This window comes from Dunckerocampus dactyliophorus, chromosome 12, assembly GCF_027744805.1.
Source record: "Dunckerocampus dactyliophorus isolate RoL2022-P2 chromosome 12, RoL_Ddac_1.1, whole genome shotgun sequence".
Classification (NCBI taxonomy): Eukaryota; Metazoa; Chordata; class Actinopteri; order Syngnathiformes; family Syngnathidae; genus Dunckerocampus; species Dunckerocampus dactyliophorus.
In genome coordinates, this window is record NC_072830.1 from 5,172,547 (window position 1) to 5,190,457 (window position 17,911).

The window sequence follows — 17,911 nt, forward strand, 5'->3', positions numbered from 1 at the left end:
AGGTGGACTTGTCCATAACAATCCCCTCATCAGCGCCACGGGGAAGTGGCATGAAGAAGGCTGGCGTTGTTGCCGGATGCGGGAAAAAAACATCCAATGGACTCTAAAAAAAGCACAGGAAGGAAACTGGGGGTGGGGTGGGGTGGCAGAGAAGTTGCACCGGGGGTGTTCTGCTGGAGGAGAGTGGGAGTGAGAAAGGAATGTTCTTTCTCGTTCTGCCTCTCGTTAGCGTGCACGCTCGTGCATAACAACCCCGGCGCGCATGTCTACTTTATGAAAAGCATGCAGCCAAACGCTTATCATTACAGCTTTAATCAACACCCCCATGTTAAAGAAAGGAGCCATACACGGCACGGTTACTATTACATATTTAGTATGACCATACTTCATGTCATGTAAAAAATTTTAAAAAAGCTAGGAAGTGAAGGTGACAAAAGATGCAAACATATGACCTTGCGTTGCCCTTCGCATTCTTGTGTGGAGAGTTCACATTGCCTCGTTGGATTGAGTCCACAAGCAGCAAATTCATTCATCTCCTTAATCTTTTAACTGTTAACGTGTTGACTGGAAGCAAGCAGATGGATTAAAGACACTTGAAGAAATGAACTTCTTGGAGCCAAACAAAGCATCTATGAAGTTTAACCATGTTTGACACCTTTAACTGGGAAGTCTCCACAGTGTAAGGAAGAAGACCGCTGCGGTCTTCATCCGCTGTGGAACACATACACAACAATGGACAGGCGATAGCGCGCAGTGATACGACGGGAGAACGCAGAGTGATTGTGAGGTCGGATTTTTTTTGAGGAGGCATTTTTGTGATGCAAATGTATTACTGTTTTGAACGCATCTTGTTTTGAGAATCCAAACTCTTGAGCGGCACCAGCAACTAACTGGAACTATGATCCTCATCACCGAAATTTCACCAGAACTGGGCTCACGAGACGAAGTGAGGGATAAGTCAACTGTTGATGTACAGTGTTTCCTTCTTTATCGCGGAGGATAGGTTCCAAATTTCGTTACTACTACCACGTCACTACTATCAGGAGAACCAGAGTATACTGTAGAGCGGGAGGAGCCACCTGCTGTGGCCATGCAAGGTGCACTGTATTCGAGCACACGCTCCGAGCAGCCCGTGTGATGCCACGGAGGTCTTTGGCAAACCTTTGGCACTTTTCAAACGCTGCCGCGCTGGCATCTCAGGTGGCTGATGAGGTTTTTTTGTGTGCTCGTTGGGATTTTTTATCCCCCTCATCACGGAGCATTTGGTACACCCAGCAGGCTAAATGTCTTCCTCGGAAAGTGAATGTTTGTTTACAAGTGAGTTCAGGAGAAGTTACGACAGCGCTTGATTTGCTCACCCCCGCACAGTACGGGTAATCTCGCCTAATTGGAGCGTTTTTGTTTTTTTTTTATTATTGGTTATCAAAGCTATTTTTAATGTTATTGTATTTATTGGTATGACGTCATAATCCCCTCATAACAGCCTGGTAGTCATCAGTCTGATAATTATCGTGCACTCCTAATTAAAATCATCAATATAAGAGTCAAACAGGAATGAGTAACTTACAAAAACAAACAAAACTAACAAAAACAAACTATGTTTCTCACTTTGGACCAAAGACACTCTTGGCTTGGTCTGGACGTCACGTCTTTGCGAGAGCGGCAGCGTCGGTGGCGTGCCTGCAAGGCGCCAGAGCAAAGCGTAACAGGGCGACACCTCACCACAAGCCAGCACCAAGGCAAACACTGCAGCCGGATGCTTGGCAGAGCGGAGGTGAGGAACAAGAACATCTTGTTCCTCTTCTGGACACTCACTGCTCTGAAAAATACTCAGCATGCCTGCTTTCTTTGTTAAACTTGAAGAATCCCTCCTTGCATGCCTCCCATCTTTCACATTGACACTTTGGATAATTGTGTCGTGTTTTCCTTTCTTTCCATTTCCAAATCATGTGACTTCTAGGGAGTCTTCTTCTTGTTGTCTCAGGCCCACAACGCTTGCATGACTGCTTCTTATTCTGAGTCATCTCATTTCAATATCAGTAAAGACTTTCCAGCATAACAAATGTGCTTTTTATTATCACGGAAAATGTTCAAACACTTTTTCAGTCATATCCAGTACTGTATGATTTCTAACATCACTCCTCCTACCAACTTTTTCCACTGAGAGATGCATACTGAAAAATAAAAAGACGCGGGGTCCATGTTGGCATTTTATATTTTAGATATTTGATATTTTGTAAAGCAGCCCAGGTTACAAATGCTAAGATGTTATATATACACACTGTGTTCCAAATTATTATGCAAATAGGATTTTATAATCATAAACATAATTTTTTTTGTTTTTCAGTGAAATTCATGGATGGCATTGTGTCTTGGGGCCCTTTGGATTCCTGATATCAATCTCAGACAGCTGTCATAATTAGTTTGCCCAGTGAGCCCAATTCAAAGAAAACTACTTAAAAATGATGTTCCACATTAAGCATGCCACAGATTTCGAGCAATATGGGAAAGGAAGAGGATCTCTCTGCTGACAAAAAAGCGTCAAATACTGCAAAGCCTTGGACAAGGCATGAAAACATTCAATAATTCACAAAAACTTTCGTGCAGTGAAGAAATTTGAGGCTGAAGGCATAATGAGAAACATTTCTGCCAGACAAATTTATCGAATCAAGAGAGCACACAGGTATTTGAAGCTGCTGGTGCCGCTGAAGTTCCATGAACCTCAAGGTGTAGGATCCTCCAGAGGCTTGCAGTTATGCATAAACCTGCTATTTGGCCACCCCTAACCAATACTCACAAGCAGAAACGCTTGCAGTGGGCCAACAAATACATGAAGAAGAATTTTCATACAATCCTGTTTACTGATGAGGGCCGTGCAACCTTGAGCGGTCCGGATGGATGAAGGAGAGTATGGCCAGCACATCTCAACACGGCTGTGACGTCAGCTGAGTCATGTTTTAGATCGGAATCATTGGGAGAAAGCTGGTAGGCCTTTTATTGTCATTGAAGGTGTAAAAATGACCTCAGCAAAATATGTAGAGTTTCTGACTGACCACTTTCTTCCATGGTACAATATGAAGAACCGTGTCTTCTGTAGCAAAATGACCTTTATGCATGACAACGCACCATCTCATGATGCACTCTGTCATTGGCTGTTATGGGCATAAAGGAGAGAAACTCATGGTTCGGCACCCCTTTTTCCCCTGACCTCAACCCAATTGAGAACCTATGGCGCATTGTAAAGCAAAAAATCTATGAGGTGGGGAGGCAGATCACAACAAAACAGCAGCTGTGGGAGGCTATTCTGACATCTTGCACAGAAATTCAAGCAGAAACGCTAAAAAAACAAACAAATTCAATGTAAGAAATGTGAAGGTTGAATCAAATAATGTTATATCAAAGAATGTCAGCGATTGAAATGGCTTTTACTTTCAGTAAATATGACCTACTTATGCGGCAAATTCAACAAATGACCATTTTCGGTTCTTAACAAAGTCCTTATGCAAACTCTGTTGTGCATAATAATTGGGATCAGTGCATTTTAAGTTTTCATTTTTGAAAAAAATACTGTTACCATTGGGAGGTTTGTTCAACAACATTCAAATTGTCCTCGAAAGGTTGATGACTTGAAAATTATCCATCCATCCATACATCCATCCATTTTCTATACCGCTTCATCCTCATTAGGGTTGCGGGGGCATGCTGGAGCCTATCCCAGCTGACTTCGGGCGACAGGCGGGGTACACCCTGGACTGGTCACCAGCCAATCACAGGGCACATATAGACAAACAACCATTCACACTCACATTCACACCTATGGACAATTTAGAGTCTCCAATTAACCTCACCTGCATGTTTTTGGGAATGTGCCGGAGTACCCGGAGAAAACCCACGCGCACACGGGAGAACATGCAAACTCCACACAGAAATGCCCAGGGGAAAATCAAACCAAGGTCTTCCCGATCTCCAGACTGTTCCTGTGTTGGCCAACATGCTAACCACTAGACCACGACTTGAAAATTATGATAACTGTAATTTATATTGACTATTTAGCAAAATCACAGAAAAATAATAGTGCTTTTTTTTTTTTTTATTAAAGCGTATGAACGAGCCTGGCCCTTTAAGAAGAACTGCATTGTGGGAAGTTGAGTGTCTCTCTCTTTCCTCGCTCATCTGTCTGCACCACCCATTGTCTTCTGCGTCCTGATTGGCTGTAGACCATTGTCAATGAATCACCTTTGTGCCACTCTGCCGTGCCTCCTGTGTCAGCGCTAGCTTGCTTGCTAGCTTGCAGTCTTTGTATATTTGCAAGTTTCTTCCCAACAAAACCCACAATGTCGACACAACGTTCTGCGCCCAAAAGGCAGAGGATGATGCTACCCATCGCACAAACGGTTGGACTTCTGGACATGCTGAAGGAATGTAGAAGTTACGCGGCATTACGGAATACTGTAACTGAATCTTTGGTTCAAAAGAGTCGTTTTTGGACTATCCGCCTTAGATCTCCGACTGCCGCGCGCACACGGCTACATTATAGCCGCCGCCAGACCGATGATCACATCGCGAGCCTGGAAAACTCACTTGCTTGTTTTGGCTTTGTGAAGGGAAAGCGGGAGGGAAGACGGTCACTACAGGCTGAATGGAGCAATGGAGGTGGAGGTGATCGGCGTTATCAAGCAAGTTTCGGCTTATGCCGATACCGCGCTTTTTCATGGAAAAATGTCATTATAATATAAAAATTTTCTATTTGAATTGATTTCTTCTAAAACATTAAAATATTTCTAACACCCGTCAACTTACCTGACATTATTTGAATTGAAATACATTTCAATTCGAATGTGATATAAATGAAAAATAGCAAATATCTTTCAATATAAAAAAAAGAAAACCTTCTTTATTATTTTTTTTATGAATTATTGTTAAGTTGTAATTATTTTCCACTTGCTTGTGTGAATATTTGATGTAAATATTGTCTTATTATTGTTGCGTACGTAACAGACAAAAAGCAAAGATGTAAACAAACTTTACGGCATTCATGGCTCACATGGTGTCACATGTGCACCCCAGGGACTGCTCGGCAACAGAACCCAAGCAGAACTTTTGCTTCCCTGCACATGAACTCTGACACGCAGCTCGGAGGCGGGAGGGAGGGGGGACAAAAAGCCTGGGAAATTGTGCAGCTTGGCTCTGAGAAATATCCTGATCCTGAAATGTAAACATGTCTGAACTCTGATCTAGCATAACCGCCGCCCCTCCCACACTCGCCTCCTCTCCCTCACTTTTTCCTAGTCGGCATTCTGGGCCCTGCCGAGGACTCGCCGGTGACATCAGGAGCCCACCTTCTCATTTCCTTTATGGGGGGTACCCACCCTGTGGGGAGCACATAGCTGCCTGATGGACTTCAAGGTGTCTTCATGACGGTGCTCAGCGTGAAGAATGAGCGGGAGGTGAGGGAGGACACAGGAATCGTGTAAGCGGACCCTGCAGTCCGACAGGGCTCATCAGACCCGTTTACAGCAGCTGTGACAGTGACGTGTTGGGTGGGAGAAGACTTGAAGATAACTTTGCCTTCTTCTACAAAACCTTGCTGACCTCAGACAAACACTTGTGTGCGTGTGCGCGTGCACGCTGGTACACAAAACACACCTGGTTCCCACAGGGTTTCGGTTTCAGCCGTGAGCGGGACCGCTCTCGTGGAAAGACACCACCTTCAAGCTCCACCAACGTTCCTCACGCTGCACTGAAGCCAGGCAGGAAGAACCTGATATCAACTGTCCCAAAATGTAAACATTTACCTCAGCTGCCTCGAATATCAACAGGGTTCTTAATTTGACACACAACAATTATCTTCGAGGAGTCTTAAAGGAAAAGTGTACTTTTTTTGGAATGCTGCCCATCATCCGCAATCCTTATGAGAGACATGAACACACGTGTTTCTCTTTCTGCATGTTCTAAAAATATAAAAACAGATTTAAAAAAAGAGGCGGCTAATTAATGCACGCAATGGGACACACTGATTCCACCCAAAAAGCCTTCGGGAAAAAAAACTCCAAAAAGCGCCAACAATAGTCTATTGACATAATGTGACCTTCATATTAGCCAAGCTACAGCGACATTGTCATTATTATTGTTGTTAACATTGTTACGCACAAGCGACGTCGCAGAATTACTACTGCAGCAACACATCTTCAAGAGGGAAAGACCCAGGAAGGAAGCTCCGCTAATGCTTCAAATGAGCAAATATATTGGATAAACATTTGCAATAAAAGTGAGTGTTATAATTATTAGATTGTTTTCTGAGCCAGAACCCTCCCCTTCTCTCTTCAATTGCCATTGTTCACTGGCAACACAATCCATGTTTAATCTGTAAATATGCCTCACACACTTATTAAACCCATTTCATACAGAAATGTATCGCTACTCACCACTAATCAATGATCATGTAAGACAGGGGTCTCAAACTCACGGCCCACGGGCCATTTGTGACCCGCCTGGTCATATTTTGCGGCCTGCAACTCGACATGGAGGAGTACTGTAAAAAATATTTCTTTTGGATATGATTCTACTTAATAGCGTTGATCGACTTGAGGGACATGAGATGTTGTGTTTTCTGAATGAGTTTCAAATAGCTTTACTGTTTTTCAGACACCGAAACTAAAATCCTGTTTGCACTTATGTTGCTAAAACATCCTCATTCTTTTTGTACCATTGCTGCTTGTAGTCTGGTTAAAATATGCTGCAAAAATTCCACCCCTTTTCTATCGCTCGTCTTCATTAGGGTCGCGAGTAAGATGAAGCCTATCCCAGCTGAATGCAGCAAAATACAAACTATAAAATGTATTTATTTTTTTGTTTCACCCTATCACTGTGTCGAGATATTATCATTATCGTTATATCACTATGTCGCGTATCATTCCCTATTGTGGGGCACCCTGAGATTCCCAGCCCTATTCCCAATACTTCATACGGCCCAGCCACAACCAGACCCTAACTCCAGCGGCCCCCAGGTAAATTGAGTTTGAGACGCCTGATGTAAGATGATCCATCAACGCATGGAAAGGGAGAGACGTGGTAGAAGTTTTAGATATATTGTATCTACACACATTAGAGATGCACTCTTTTTTTCAAACCCATAATGATAACTTTCTGCTTCTCAAGACTGATATGATAAAGATAACTTTATGTACTTTTTAAAAATTTACATGTAAGTGTAGTTACTACCTACCTGTTAATTTGTCCTGATCAAACATCATGATGTTACTACTACCATATCAATACGATCAGGAGAATGAGAGTATAGAGCGGCGGGAGAACCTGCTGAGGCCCAGCACTGTATTCAGACACATGGTCCGAGCAGCCGCTGTGCCGCTACGGAGGTCAGAAGAACTGGAGTATAGCGCGGGAGGAGCCACCTGGCGTGTCCCAGCAAGGTGCACTGTATTCAGGCACACGCTCCGAGCAGCCAGTGTGCCGCCACGGAGGTCTCTGGCAAACCTTTTCAAACGCTGCTGCACAGCATGCCCCGGGCGTGGTAGTGATGTGGCGTTTCAGGTGGCTGATACGGTCTTTTGTGTGTTTGATGGGATTTTTTTGGTACATTTGGTACAGCTCACCCCACACAGGACGGGTAATCTCGCCTCATTGGAGCATTTTTTTTAAATGATCAGTTATGTCATGGGAGCTATTTCTAATGATATCGGCTATATCGGTATGATATCATAACTCCATCATATCAGCCCAATAATTATTGGTGTGATAATTACCGTGCAGCCTAATAAGCTTCACTTGTCTCACAGCGACTATGCTGTGTTCAAGGACTGCCCAACACAGTATGCTTGATGAAAAAACATTATCAGTGAAGCATGAAGACATCAAGATGTTTTAACAGCACATGCATGCTTGGTTGTGAGATTTCTAATGAATGCTTGGGAACTAGCAGGGTTAAAAGGAACCCCCAGGTGTGTGTGTGTGTGTGTGTGTGGGGGGGGGGGGGGGGGGGGGGGGGGGGGGGGGTATTGTGCAGGAGCACCTGGACTGTCTGTCCCAGATAATATCTCGTCTTTCCTTGAAGACCGAGTGTGAGGCGGATCTGCGACTCTTCAAAGACGAGTGCAGCCATCCCATGGGCGGCTGAATAAAAGATGAGCTGCAGGCTGTGAAGGAAGACGGATGGAAGGAAGGAAAATGACGAGTGGAGATATTGTACAATCAAACCATCAACACAAGCCCTCACTGGCCTGCAGGGCGTCTGTAAATATTTTCTCCATGCTTTTTTTTCTACTTAGCATCCAGCATCTTTTGGGGGAATCTTAACGACTCCAAAGAAGAAAGGGAGTGTATCGTTTCAGGCATATGCAAATGTCCATGTTGAGAAATGTCCCAGATTCACACATCATTGCAACACAACACTGCAATGATACACACAACCACTACATCACACCTGTCTCTTTCACATTCACTCACATTTACTGTCGCATCTTAACTACACGCGACTGCACTTTTAGCAAGAATTAGAAGATTAAATCATATTATTCTTCATAATTGCTTTTATTTTTGGTCAGGACCTTTATAGTATTATTATGTCATATTTAATAGTGTTATTTAATCATAATACCTTTAAATGTAATTAACATTTGAAAAATGCTGTTGAAAAATATCTTCCTTTTCAAAAAAAACAAATGTTCAGAGGCAGGTTGTCGTTTATAATAATTGTGTATAATATGTGTAAATATTTCTTGATAATAATAATGCGTATTATATTGTAATATTATTAAGTCATATTTACTAAAATTATTTAATGGTTTAATAATGACGATGATAATAGAATTATCAATTTACAATTCAGTAAGAAAATGTCAAAATCTGTTGATATGGAGCAGAGCTGTTGAAAAATATCTTGCTTTTGGAAAAAAAAATGTTCAGAGAGACAGGTTGCAGTTTGCCATTATTGTTCATAATATTTGTTAATATTTGTAAGCATTGACAACAATATTACTATATACAATGTTTTATGATATTTCAAGTCATTTTTACCACACATTTAATGGTTTAATAACAATAATAATAATAGCAATTATAATAGAAAATCGCAAGTAACAAAATCAAAAAATCTGTTGATATGAAGCAGAGCTGCTGACAAATATCTTGCTTTTGAAAACCAAACGTTCAGACACAGGTGGTAGTTTGCAATTATTTTTTACAATATTTGTTAATAGTTGTGTTCATAACAATATAATATAATATATTAATATATAATGTTTTATGATATAACTCATTTTTACGACAATTATTTAATGGTTTAATAATAATAATAATAGAAAATCTATTTAAATGTAATTAACAATGGTTTTTTTTTTAATCTGCTGATATTAATCACAGCTGTTGAAAAATATTTTCCTCTTGAAAGAAAATAATGTTGATAGACAGGTTGTAGTTTGCAATAAATCATGATCAGGAAGTGTTGGAGTTTTTGCACATGTGATGAAGCCAAACAGGATTATGGTTATTTATATTAGGATTTTGGAAGAGAGACTTCCAGCCTGGAGTTTGTGGCTGCCACCACGACACTTGTACAAAATGAAAAACAGCCTCATATTGGAAATCACATAAATCTCCACAGCGTGAGCAAGTAATATGTATCAGACAGGGATTGAAAAGTAAATAAATCTCCTTCCAGAACCAGCAGCACAAATCTGCCGTCTGACTTTTGACCACCGGCAATCCCGATTATGCTCAGCTAAGTTGTTTAGGATGCAAACACAACAACAATAAAACATGTTTACTAGTTAACAGAGGGATTCATTTCAAGCACGATCTAGTCAGATGATGCTACGCCGGATGAATCCTATAAACACACAGAAGAAGAAACATCCTGGAAACTAGTAAACACACGACGAGGGATGTCCCGATCCGATCGACATCACGAGATCTGGCCGATCCGCCACACTCCAACACGGTAGGTGCAGTAATGCGCCTCAAAGCTGGTTGCTACTCGACTCCCGCAACCCGCAAATAGAAGACAAAGCACACCACCATGAAGACATGTCTGCGGTGTAGCGTGGTGAAGTTAGTTTCACGATGGACGTTGGATATTCAGCTCCGTGGCTACAGCGGTAGTTCCCCCTTACTGTGCCTGGACTGCCGTGTCATCGTGCGGTGAGCTGGTACGAACTGGCGCAGCTCCGTGGTGGCCGCCCCTATGTGAATATTGGTCTCACCTTGGACACCTCAATGAAAAATGTCTTGCTCCGCCCCTGCTCGCACGGGAAGTGCTGGTTGTTCACACTCGGGACATTCAATAAATTACAACTGGGCTGAAGAGAGTTTGTTAAAAAATGTCATATATTCTACATCACACCACAAATTGATCTATAACCATTTCAAACGATTAGTCCTACCCTGAAAGTATTTTGCACGCCCATTTTTTCCAACTTTATCCTTTATTGGAGGGGACTTTTTTTTTATTGGATGCATCTTTTCATGGATTAGGGAGCTGACTCACAGGTTTGTTCCAAAACAAACAATATTGTTGGTCATGCTGTGTAACAAAAAGGAAATTCAGCAATACTTTGGCTGCACTACTTTAATGCTCTGAAGAGCTATTTTCGTAACCATATTGAATTCCACAAATTCATGTTTGTAACAAAAGTTTATTATTAAAAAAGAAAAAGGATAGGTACTGTATCGGATCGGCAAGACTATAAAAAGATCTAATCAGATCAGAAACCAAAGAATATGGATCAGGACACCCCTACACACGACTATTTGGATGCACCTACAAATTAGGGGTGCATGATAATTATCGGGCCGATATGAGGGAATTATGACGTCATACAGATAAATACGATAACATTAAAAATAGCTCCATTAAGCAAAAATTTAATAAAAACGCTCCAATGAGGTGAGATTTCCTGTAGTGCGCGGGTCACCAAATCAAGCGCTCCTTTTTTCTCCTGCCTGTGACATTAACTGCCAAACGTTGACTTTCCGAGAAAGACAATTCGCGTGCTTGTTGTACCAAATGCTCCATGATGAGGAGAAAATAACCCATGGAGCTCACAAAAAACCTTATCAGCCACCTGAAACGCCAGCGCCACGGTGTTTGAAAAGTGAAAAAGGTTTGCCAGAGACCTCCGTGGTGTCACACTGGCTGCTCGGAGCATGTGCCCGAATACAGTGCACCTTACTGGGCCACGCCAGATGGCTCCTCCCACTCTATAGTCTGGTTCTCCTGACCACCATAGCGGCACAGCGGCTACTCGGCTCGTGTGCCTGAATACAGTGCACCTTTCTGGGCAACGCCAGGTGGCTCCCTCCTCTCTATACGCTGGTTCTCCCAATAGTAGTGATGTGGTAGTAGTAATGTCATGATACTTGATTAGGATAAATCCACAGGTACAGTTGGTCACATCCTAATTTTTTCCAGTCCTTCTTACCTCCAGGTGTGCACAAACTACACTTAGAGTAGAGTAACTTATCGGTTATTGGTACCATATCACTCTTGAGAAGCACAAAGTTATTGGTATCGGTTTGACAAAAAGATATTGTGCATCGCTACTGTGCATCTCTACTACAAATACACGTAAAGACAAAGTGAAACACATTGACGGGATTCATAAGTTCTTGCAAACAAACATATGCTCCATCCAAAGCAAAAGATAACTCAGGAAATTGTCTGTTACAACATTATGCCTTTTTTTTTTTCATTTTAGCCACAAGACAAAGAAATTAGCATTGATGCTAATGCTAACGCAACACATGCGTCCTGGCTGGTCCAGCTGTGCTACGGAATACTAACAGTGTGCTCCAGGCTCACCATGGCAACAACAGAGACAAGCTATAGGGCATCATCCACATGGCTATGAAGATCAAAGTTCTTTAATGTATCATCTCTTAACAACAGAAAATGATTGTAGTTCATTTCAAGACATCTTAAATCTTGGATTTTTTTTCGGCACTGTCAAATATTTCTTATTTTTCTTATCTCTCATGTCTTTTTTCAGAGCTGCGTGAATTGCGAATTTTTCATGGAGATTATTAAACTATCTACCTGTCTATGGATCTATCCATCTATTATTTCATGATAACTTCATGGGTACTATAACTGCCTTTGTTTGCTGATTGGCTGGAAAGAGTCACATGGTTGTACTGTCTTCTAATGAGGGCTGCTAAAGATAAGGCGAGTCAGTGTCAGCGATCGCGCCTTGAAATAAATTCCCTTTTATAGTATCGAACTGGCACAGACGTCTTTAGTCTTTGCTGGAATCATCGCTTTCCAAGTAGTAAAACACGGCCGTTTGGGCTCCACTAAATCATATCTTAATCCCAAATTGGAGGAGGAGATTAGCAGAGAGTTTTGCAGCAGCACACTATCTTAATGTCTTTTAATGGGAGCGCCGGGAGATGCCCCGCTTGTCTGGAGCATGATGAGACAAGCTTTCATGGCATCAGGCTGCTGGGCTGTCAATAAAACTTGAGGGCATCGCCCGAAGGCGACTTGGAGTCATTCAGCTTTCCAATAAATTGATGCAGCAAGGTGGGAGCCATCCATGAGAGTGTGTGCAGGCCAACATGACATGCAAACTGGTCATGACATAATGTATTTGTGTTCCACCAGGATGCACTTGCGGACTTACTTGATTGCACTTTTCTTTCACAATTTTTAGCATCATTCGGTTCTCAACATGGGCTCGTGGGATACATCGTGGTAGTCTACCACGTTTTAACGTCACACTCCCTCAACCAAGAAGTAGCCTGCTAAGACAAACTCATTCTTCTGTTCGCAGTTTGTTTGTCAGCAAGATTACATAAAAACTCGTGATACTTTGCTCACCGTAGTTGAGGCATCGCCGGGTCTCGTATATGCAGCCGAGTCAGATGTGGGGTAACCCGGTCAAACGGCTCCGTGTTCACACAGTCAGTAATTAATATTACTATTCGGTCATAGCAGCGCACCATATTTGCAGCATGACCAAACTTGCTGAATCTCTTCTTCATACTACACTTCATACTACACATACTTCCGCCATGACCCACTCTGTTTACGCTTAAAATATCGCGAGGTTTGGGTGAAACTGGCGAGATTTTCAGTGACACCACGTAAGTGTTTTCACAAGCAGCACGAAATTTAACACATTTGTAAATAAACAAGACACGAGATCTTTAATATAAAATAGTTGTTACATTAAATTGTGTATATATATATATATATATATGAAATGACGTTTAAAGCGATACAGCGAGCATAGTTCCCGTAGGTACATATGCTTAGCTATACTGTCTGCTTTAGCGTCTATTACTGAATGACGTTGATACCACTGATACCACCGATACTGACTAAAGTCCAGACTGGTATCGGCGATACCGATTCGATACCAATACTTGACAAATTCACCTAATGTGTCTGGTATATTTTAAAAAGTAGTATATTTCATCTCATAGCACAAACATATTTAATTAATCTATTAATTAAATATATGATTAATTAGCCAAGCTAATATACAACGAGAGAAAAACAAAATCATATCAAATATGTGAAAATGGTATTTTAAACAGTAAAAAAAAAAGAAGTAAAATAATCAAAATAAATGCTTAATTATTGAGAACTACTTTTCGAATTAAGACTTTATTCAAAATTCACACATGGCTCTGTTTACGATCGGTCGACGTTTCATCAGACCACCGTGTCAGAGAAACATTACTTCAATTAACTGAACTATTGAATGTATCAATATTTTGATTTGAGAATCGATTTCAGAGTTGAGGAGCTGGTATCGGCAGTATCGATATTTCAGCATCAATCCACACATCACTAGTGTCATCCATGCATCAGCTGTGTTTAATCACCTTCTTGAAAGATGTTCATGTCCTCCTAAATGTTAGCAGGTCTTCCTGTACATGTTTACACAAAGTCAAGCAGGCCTTAGAGGAAGTGGCGGGCGAGGAGGGCTGACTGCTGATTAACATCTCAGCGCGCTCCAGGAGGATTTGTTGTTGTTTCCCATTCTCATCCCAGTGACAGATCTGGGAACTGTGCAGCCCCTGGGCGGCGCTCTGAGTGCCTGCTGTGCTCGTCCGAGCGTGCACGGCAGCAGACATCTTGGTCATAGTGGTGTGCAACATAAAGCATGCAACCACAACCAAAGACCTCTGCTAGACTCCATGCGATGGAGTCAGTGACTGCACACTTTATTGGTTTAAAACGGCAACGGCGTGAATCTTGATGAAGACTGCACTGGCTCCCAAAGGAAAGATTAACACAGGAAGTACAAACATTCTGCAAGTCTCATAATGTACACATAAAAACAGCAATCAAACCTTTATGTAAAACTTGTTTGCTAGTCTACTTATTTGCGAAAATGCTACTTCCTGGTTCATATGGAGGACAATGTTAAGACTTTAGACGAGTCCATCTACTTTTACTGCTAATAATTAGGTGTGATTAATTGATTAATTAGCCGCACGGTGGCCTAGTGATTAGCATGTTGGCCACACAGTCAGGAGAGCGGGAAGACTTGGGTTGGAATCTCCGTTGGGCATCTCTGTGTGGAGTTTGCATGCTCTGCCTGTGCGGCTGTGGGTTTTCTTCAGGAACTCCGGGTTCCTCCCACATTTAAAAAACATGCATTTTAGTTTGACCTAACACTTTCCACAGGTATGAATGTGAGTGTCAATGATTGTTTGTCTGTATGTGCCCTGTGATTGGCTGGCGACCAGTCCAGAGATTACCTCGCCTCTCACCCAAAGTCAGCTGGGCCATCCTTTTTTCTCCTTTCCCGATGGCTACAGACTGTTTGTCCAACAGTTTTGCTCGGCTCAACCAATCAGAGAATGGAATTTTTGTGGGCCTCGTGGTGTTTAAGTGACAGGGGCCAGCACTCCTGACTGTGAAGGCCCTGGGAAGATTACATTGACATGGCAGCACATATAAGCTGAAACCTGATTGGACCAAAAAAATCTAACACACACTTACACGTCCTGGACGCAGTGCAGCCAAGAGACACTCCACGAAATTAAGATAAGAGACTGTTGGGAATAAATTCATCACATTTCAAGGAAGAAATACTAGAATTGAAGTTGTAAATGCAGGCCAGTGCTTCTGGTAGTGGACTGCACACCGCTGTTCCCCATTCAAACTCCACGACTAGACCTGAAGCTTATCTGGCTCATCCAGCACCAATCAAAACACGCCATAAAATGGACGCTCCCACCATCCACTGCTACATTTTACCCCCTTCGCTGATAAAAATCAATCCCCCTAGTCTCATTTTTATTGGTATTTGCACCACATTTTAACATCAGAGAAGAAAACATGGAGAGACGTGTCCAAAGCAACAACACAGACTGTCCTTGTTCTTGGTGGAGGTAAGTGAGATGAGACCAGCAGATGAAAGCATTATGGGAAATCATTGCGAGTACAGGCTCTCATCTCTGCTTCCCTGCTTCTCAAATTTCATCCCAAACAAACATCCTTTGTTAATCTGTGCTGGCTACTCCAGTGTGAAGCGTCAATACTTCAAGTTGGAGGTGAAGAACTTCTACAAAGGCTCACATTTATTGATATGATTTCTGTTACCACTAAAGAATTGTTCGCCATCTCCTTGCTGAATGTTGGATGCGTGACAGCCTCAATCACTGGGCGTTGTTAAAAACCTGAGGGCCTGACGACTACATTCACACCGGCGGCTGCGTTCCTTCTCGTACATCTTGCTGCGCTCATCGCTTTTGCCGTCAACACAAACACAACACGACCGTGATGTTCCATGACCTCCTTTAGGGGATGCTGAGGTGAGATGTTTCATCATCATCACGAATGTCACATCTACGCTGGAGCCGATCCCGTTCTGAACATGTCGGGATTCAAAGCAACATTGTTGCGTGAGAGTTGCATGCAGCCGTTTTGACAATAAATGAGCTGACAGCCACTTCCTTTCAAACACACACAGTGTTTGTTGTCCAACCTCCTGCCACACGAGCATGGAACATGTGCAATGTTTATCTCACCTTGCTTTGACTTGAATGGAAATCTGCTACTTCCTTTTTTCATCCACCCACTCATGAGATGTGAGCTATAACACGATAATAAATGTACACAGGAAGGACTATTGAACTGCACACAGCACCTACTATCAGAGTCGTAACAGAGGCAGGACGCCTGTGTGAAAGGGAATAGAGTAAAGGGAAAACCAGGACATGACTGTCAAGTTGAACACCTGACACTCGATTTTGTGTTGAAAGCAGTTGTTGTTGTTGGACAAACACGTAAAAGTGCACACATTTGCCAAGTTCTGTGCAAAAGGCACAGAATGCCTGATGGACACGGTTTGAACAGGAATGTCCTCTTTGGGTGTTTGATGATATGAAAATGAAAACATTTGTTCTCAACGTGGATATTTTTGCAACGTTTACAGCAGGGGCGTCCAAAGTGCAGCCTCGGGGCCGTTTACGGCCCATAGCTGTTTTTTTAATGGCCCTCGGCTCATTCTAAAAATACAATTAAACAGGGAAACTGAAAAAAAAAAACACATTTCACATCCTTTGATGTGAATAGTCAAACTATTAGGAGAATAAAGTTAAAATAATTAGGAAAAAAGTGGACATTTTTCAAGAAAAAAAAACAAACCAAAAAAACAATAACGTGACTATTAGGAGGAAAAATATTTTAGAAGCATAAAGTCGAAACAAAAAAAGGATTCCTTTTTAAAGCGGTAGTATCATGAGAAACAAAACAAGAATAAAGATGCAGCTTTCATAAAATGAGAAAAGTTGTCTTATGAGAATGAAATCAAATATATTTTGGGATGAAGTCACAATATTATGAGAAAAAAGATTCACAAGAAAATAGTTGAAATATTTGTAAAAAAAAATGCAAAAATGAGCAAAAATGTGCAATGTAAGCAGAAAAATGAATAATACACTTTGTCACCTATAACACAAAGCTTCATATGTAGGCTGCTTTTTCTTACAATAACGTATATATAAGTGGTCCCTGTATATTCTGTATATATAAGTGGTCCCTGCATCCTTATGCATCCTGCATGGCCACCCCTGGTTTACATGTAAGAATGGAGGACGGGGTCAGCAGGCCTCTTGGTAACGTATAAGGGGTGTCCAAAGTGTGGCCCCGGGGGCCATTTGTAGCCCAGAGCTTGTTTTTTATTCACTTTGCAATACACATGGTTCTAGCAGGCACAATACATGTGGTTCTAGCAGGTACCCTACATGTGGTTCTAGCAGGTACAATGCATGTGGTTCTAGCAGGTACCCTACATGTGGTTCTAGCAGGCACAATACATATGTTTCTAGCATGTACCCTAAATGTGGTTCTAGCAGGTACCCTATATGTGGTTCTAGCAGGCACCATACACGTGGTTCTAGCAGGTACCCTACATGTGGTTCTAGCAGGTACAATACACGTGGTTCTCGCAGGCACAATACACGTGGTTCTAGCATGTACCCTAAATGTGGTTCTAGCAGGTACCCTATATGTGGTTCTAGCAGGCACCATACATGTGGTTCTAGCAGGTACAATACACGTGGTTCTCGCAGGCAAAATACACATGGTTCTAGCAGGTACAATGCATGTGGTTCTAGCAGGTGCAATGCATGTGGTTCTAGCAGGTACCCTACATGTGGTTCTAGCAGGCACAATACATATGTTTCTAGCATGTACCCTACATGTGGTTCTAGCAGGTACCCTATATGTGGTTCTAGCAGGCACAATACATGTGGTTCTAGCAGGTATCCTACATATGGTTCTAGCAGGTACCCTATGTGTAGTTCTAGCAGGCACAATACATGTGGTTCTAGCAGATACCCTACATATGTTTCTAGCATGTACCCTACATGTGGTTTTAGCAGGTACCCTATATGTGGTTCTAGCAGGTATCCTACATGTGGTTCTAGCTGGTAC

At 42.1% G+C, this 17,911-nt stretch overlaps 1 protein-coding gene across 2 annotated transcripts in view; it reads right to left on the bottom strand.

Moving 5' to 3' along the window:
- zmp:0000001236 (mastermind-like protein 2) overlaps positions 1–17,911 on the bottom strand; it is a 52,878-nt gene that overhangs the window by 33,558 nt on the left and 1,409 nt on the right. The window contains exon 1 of one of the 2 annotated variants that reach the window (XM_054795157.1): positions 12,833–16,623. The exons of the other annotated variant lie outside the window; for it this stretch is intronic. The gene's annotated coding sequence lies outside the window, so the exon portion shown is untranslated. Of the gene's footprint in view, positions 1–12,832; positions 16,624–17,911 lie in introns of those variants that run through there. 2 annotated transcript variants of the gene reach the window in all.